Below are 6,000 nucleotides of genomic sequence, written 5' to 3' on the forward strand. Positions count from 1 at the left end.
CCTTTTGTGTTACGGTGCTTTAAGAGATCACCTGAATACTTAAATACTGTGATGGTTCACACCGAGTTCTAGACACCCAGACCCACTGGGTGAAACAATTCTTTTTTTTAATCCCCTCTAAATGTCTTTGCATTTACCTTAAATCTAGGAACCAAGGAAACTGGGGAAAGGGAAGGGGAAAATGATTATTCCTACCTGCTCCCTTCATTATTCTGCATACCTCAATGAACCAAACTCCACCACCCCCCTACCTCCATCCACCCACCATCCTTCTCTGCTCCAAGGGAGGACAACCACAGTCTATCTAGTCCCTCCCAGGTGAAATATTCCAGCCAAAGTAATAACCTCTTATCCCCTTCCACAATCAAATCCTCCCTACAGGATGCCAATCAAAACTGCACACATTGCTCCAGCTGTGGCCAAACTAAAGTCTTTTATGGCTCATCATCTCTCACTTTGAGCTTAAATTCTGTTTGCTATTGTTCTGATGAGCCCAGCTATGCTGCCTTGAAGTCTAAGGGCTTCCTCCTTCCTATTTACCACACCAGCAATTTTGTCATCTCAAACTGACTGATGAAACCTCTCATTCATTTCTAGATCGTTAATGAAGACCTGAAACAGCAAGGATACCAGCTCCAAACCCTGCAGAATAGCTCTGGATACAGGCTTCCAACCATCACTCTGCCTCCTTCATTTCCCCTCTGATAGAAAGGAGGAATATGCAGTTCACATTCAAATGCAGCAAGAACTGGACAATCAAATTTGGGCTGAGAAATGGTAAGTAACATTCACCAAAGATGATCTCCAACAAGACCCCATTGCCACTTGATGTTCAATGGCATAACACTCACTGAACCTCTCCCCCTATTAATATTGTGTGTCTGTGTGTGTGCACATTCCCTATTTGACCAGAAACTCAACTGGACGATTCATAAATACTGTGACTACAAGAGCAGTTCACATGTTAGGAATCCTACAGGAAACAGCTCACCTCAATTGTCCCTACAGCATACTAAACAATCAACCAATGCAAAGGATAAATCAGAAGCATGATGGAATACTCTCTTGTTAGAGCTGTGCTTATTCAGACAACACAAGCTTCAAATAATCCAGACCAAAGCAGCTTCTTGACTAGCATCACACCCACAAGCATCCACTCCCTGCATCATTTGTATTCAATATTAGTACTGCATACCATCCATTCAGAAATTCACCAGGTTCCTCAGACAGCACCTTCCAAATCCATGAAGCCCTACTATCAAGGACAAGAGCATCAGATACATAGAACACCAAAGCCATTCGCCATCTTAACTTTTTTCAAATTCATACAGCGCAGAAATGGCCACTCAGCCCAGAGTTTACACTGATACGACTACAACTAAAGATGCACTAATCACAATTTCTTGCACTTATTCCATATCCTTGAATGTTATAATAGTTGAAAAGTTCATCCAATGATTACAAAGTTTCCAGCTTCCACTACCTTCCCAGGCAGCGCATGGCAAATTCCCCTGCCCGCTGAATGAAAAAGTATTTTCCCCAAATCCACTCTGCCCTAAAACTATGCCCTCTTGGGTTGACACCTCAAGCAAGGGCAACAGCTGCTCCATTCACTCTGTCCACATCCCTCGATCATATCCCCTCTTAGCCTTCTTTGCTCTATAGAAAATAATCCACACTTATCTCATTTCTTCTTATACTCAACTGCTCCATCCCAGGCAACATCCTGGTGAACCTCCTCGGTATCCCCTCCAGTTCTATCACATCCTTCTTGAAGTGAGGTAAACAGATCTGCACATAGTACTCCACCTAACCAACATTCTGTATAAGTCCAGTATTTCCTTCTTGCTCATATATTCTATGTCACAACGGATGAAAGCAAATGTCCCATTTGCTTAGACTAATTTATGCACATACTCTGCTACCTTCAGGGATCTGTGAATAATTTGATACGTTGAGCCAATAGGCTGAGGAATCGCAGATCGAGTTTCATTTAGCTAAATTTGAGGTGCTGCGTTTTGGAAAAGACAAATCAGGGCAGGATTTATACACTTAATAGCAAGATCCTGGGGCATGCTGTAACACAAAGAGACTTGAGTGCAGGTTCATAGTTCCTTGAAAGCAGAGTCGCAGGTAGGTATGACAGCGAAGAAAGCATTTGGTATGCTTTCATGCATTGGTCAGAACATCAATTGTAGGAGTTGGGAGGTCATGTCGTGGCTATACAGGACATTGGTTAGGCCACTTTTGGAATAGTGTAATTCTGGTCTCCATCATATCAGAAGGATGTTGTGAAACTAGATAGAGTTCAGAAAAGATTTACGAGGGTGTTGCCAGGATTGGAAGGTTTGAGGCTGGAGGTGTGGTGGAAGCTGGTACAATTACAACATTTAAAAGGCATTTGGATGGGTATATGACTAGGAAGGGTTTAGACGGATATGGACCAAGTGCTGGCAAATGGGACTAGATTAGGTTCGGATATCTGGTCAGCATGGACAAGTTGGACCGAAGGGTCTGTTTCCATGCTGTACAACTCATGGATCTGGTATAGTTATGAAAGAGCAAAAACACAATCAAATTCATAAGACAGGATTTCCTTCTCTCAAAGCCATGCTGACTATCCTTAATCAGTCCTTGCCTTTCCAAATACATGTAAACCCTGTCCCTCAGGATTCCGTCCAACAACATGCCCAGAACCGATGTCAGGCTCATGAGTCTTTTTTCTCTGTCTTTTCCTTATCACCTTTCAACAGCTTGAGAAACATCTCAACTAGGTCTGTGGGTTTACTCAATTTTAAGTCTGCTTAAACATTTTCCTTCTCAATTGTGATTTGTTCAAGTATATCTCAAACCACTTGCCCAAGTTCTATGGATAGTGTATGACCTGAGAAGCATAATTCAGCTCTATCATTCAGATGTAAAATATGATTCAAAATTTCATGGTAGCCGTGATGTGATGATGTTGGACTGTGGTGGACAAAGTCAGAAGTCACATGATATCACATTGTGATTTCAAATAAACCTGTTGGACTGCAAACTTTCAGGCTACTGTTTCTTCACTTAACGAAAGGGCAGCACTCCAAAAGCCTGTGATTTCAAATGAAGCTGTTGCGCCATAACCTGGTATTGTGAGACTTTGAATTTAAGACTCAACTACATCTTCTGGTTATATCCACAGCTTGTCACTAAGGTCCACAATGAGTCCACTCTTTCCCTGAAATATATATTATGTGTTTACTTTAGATTATTTGGTGCTTTCTCATACTCCCCGTTCACTTTCATAACTTTTAAGTAACTCTTCACAGTTCCCACATACCCCTAGGGCTTCTGACATTTCAGCCTTAAAGATTTAGGCAACTTACAGAAGATTCAGAAGGGAATAGGGATGTTAGACACAGAAGCAAAATAGACCAGACAGTCCCTTGAGCCGGCACTATTATTCAATGCGTTCGAGACTAGTCTTCCACTTGAACTCCACTTTTCTGCTCGCTCCCTGCAAACCTCAATTCCTTGAAAGAGCACCCGTCTGTCCAGCTCAGCTTCCATCATATTCAACGTTAGAGCAGGGTAGAGTATACGAAACATTCGCAGCCATTTGCTTGAAGAAAACCTGCCTCATCTCAGTCCGAAATGGTTTGCCCCCCACTCCCCCAACCAACCCGATCCAGAAACTGTACCTTCCTAGTCTAGACCTTCAGCCCAGAGACAACACAGCCGTCAGGGTAAAACCTACAGATAACTGGACAAACATCTGAAGCGGAAACACTTGCAAGGTTGTGGTAAAAGAGAAGAATCGGACGAACTGGATAGCCCACTTGAGAAGCTAGCACGGGTACCAATGGGCCGAATGGATTCTTCCTGTCCTTATTCACTCTCATTCTGAGATTCGCCCTTTCCATGATGACGAGCCAGAGTCGCCCGGCCGCTGCAGCCGTTGGATCTGACCGTCGCCAAACCTCTCCCAACGACTGGCCCCGAGAGCAACCGACCGCGGCCGGAGACAGACAACCCACCCACTGCCTTACTGAAAGGGGAAGCTGAAGCCGGGGGAACGGCGATTCTCCTTCACCCCCAACCCAACCACCAATTATAGGCGACAAAAGGGGCCCCCGACAGCCAAAACTTACCGGCCCGCTCCGACTCTCGGACTAACTCCCACCGCAGGCCCCGATAGATCAGCGCAGGCCCCGAGCTCACAAACTCTCGCGAGAGTCGCGCGCCTGCGCATTACCGTCGCCGCCGCCCCAACCCTCAGAACTGCGCCTGCGCGTGTAGCGGAGCGAGCGCCAACGGGAGCAGGTTTGCATCTGGAGCTGCCTGGATTGTTAGTGAGAAGGAGGCCGTTGATTGATTTAATTTATTGCTGCCACATGTACTGAGAAACAGTGAAAAGTATTGTTCTGCGTGTAATGCAGGCAAATCATTACCATACAAAGTACATCAGTGTAGAATGTTTGGCCCATTGTGCCTGCACTGGCTTGTCCAATGACCATTAATACCTTGTACCAACCTCCTACCTTTACCCCATACCCTTGCACCCTATTTCCATTCACATAATCACCCAAAGTCCTCTTGAATGCCTCAGTTGAACCTGCCTCCTCCACAGTTCCAAGTGGTGCATTTCATTCCATAACTACTTGTTGAGTGAAAAGTATTTCCTCATTTCACCACATACCTTTCTGTCTGAGCCCTCATACGAGTGGGAATAGTGTCTGTGGTTGCAATCAAGGACCATAGTGAGTGAAACAGTGAGGGAAAGAGGAGAAGGCTACATTGCAACCAGAGGAAGGCCAAGGTCTCCATGAGGGGGAGGACAGTGAAGAGGATAAACAATGAATTCTGCACAGTTAGTTCTACCCACTGTCATAATAGACTCGACTGTCACACTCCTTCTACCTTCCCCACTTCACCCATTCTATCCACCGTCCTCCACTGATAAGGTGTAATATTGACATTTTGTCAGCAGCAAGCTGTGTGTTTTGTCTCTTAAGTTGGTCCTTGCTCAACTTTAACAGGAATCTCATCAGGAGATCTTATATCAGATTCGTGGCCTGGAGTTAACGATTGCCTTGGCTCTACATATTCCTTCTCTAGGCACTCTGTCCACTGTCAGGATCCCTCGATGTATTCCCAAACCCGAACATGAACTCTTTACTTTGTTCACAAATCCATCCCTCTTCCTGGCAACTGTCACAATCTTGGTATTACTTTTGACCCTGAGTTGAGGTGAATATTACCTCAGGGATAACGAATTTCAAGATCTTAACCTGTTTTTTTTTCAATCTTTCTTGCCAGTCATGGGTTAAAATTCATGGTTTTACATAGCTGAAATTAGAGGTAAATATCTTAGAATGAATTCTCCCTGAATAATTGTAAAAATGCCAGGAGAATGACAGGATTCACTTGCAAAGTTTGCTTCAGACTGTTTTATTTAATACTTTTGAGCATTTTGTCTTCAGAATTGCATTAAGACAATCTCTATATTGTGAATGAACATTGACAAGTTTTATTTAACATAACTGTTTACATGCCATGATAAGGGAGAACACCTTTTTGCAGCCTTAGAGATTCAGGCTCCCATTCTGTCTTCATCCATCATCACAAATACATCACTCAAATTGGTCACAATCAATGGCTATTCTTAAGAGTATTTTTAACCCTTTACTCTGAAGCAATTTCTATCCATTATGATTACACTCAGACACTTAATCTCAGAAACAGGAGACTTTTCAACCTCCTATCAAAGAAGAAGCTTTTTAATACTTGAAACTGTTCATCCATTAAATTAAATCACGCCTGATCTGTATCTTATCTCTATTTTCTCACCTTGGTTCCCAATCCCTAATAACTCGGCGAAAAAAATATCAGTCTTGGTTTTGAAATATTCAGAAGACATTAAGCCTCAACAGGTTTTGGATGGACAGGTGTCTTGATTTTGTGTGAAAACATGCTACTTGACATTACCTGTGAATAAATTCACTTTAAGATTGTGTTCCCTGG

General features: G+C 43.4%; 1 protein-coding gene across 2 annotated transcripts in view; it reads right to left on the reverse strand.

The window, feature by feature from the left end:
- btbd10b (BTB (POZ) domain containing 10b) overlaps positions 1-4,197 on the reverse strand; it is an 88,842-nt gene extending 84,645 nt beyond the window's left edge. The window contains exon 1 of one of the 2 annotated variants that reach the window (XM_060839019.1): positions 4,128-4,197. The gene's annotated coding sequence lies outside the window, so the exon portion shown is untranslated. The remainder of the gene's footprint in view (positions 1-4,127) is intronic. The other variant, XM_060839021.1, reaches the window with a different exon arrangement.
- Positions 4,198-6,000: the final 1,803 nt, after the last annotated feature.

This window comes from Hemiscyllium ocellatum, chromosome 18 (assembly GCF_020745735.1).
Source record: "Hemiscyllium ocellatum isolate sHemOce1 chromosome 18, sHemOce1.pat.X.cur, whole genome shotgun sequence".
Classification (NCBI taxonomy): domain Eukaryota; kingdom Metazoa; phylum Chordata; class Chondrichthyes; order Orectolobiformes; family Hemiscylliidae; genus Hemiscyllium; species Hemiscyllium ocellatum.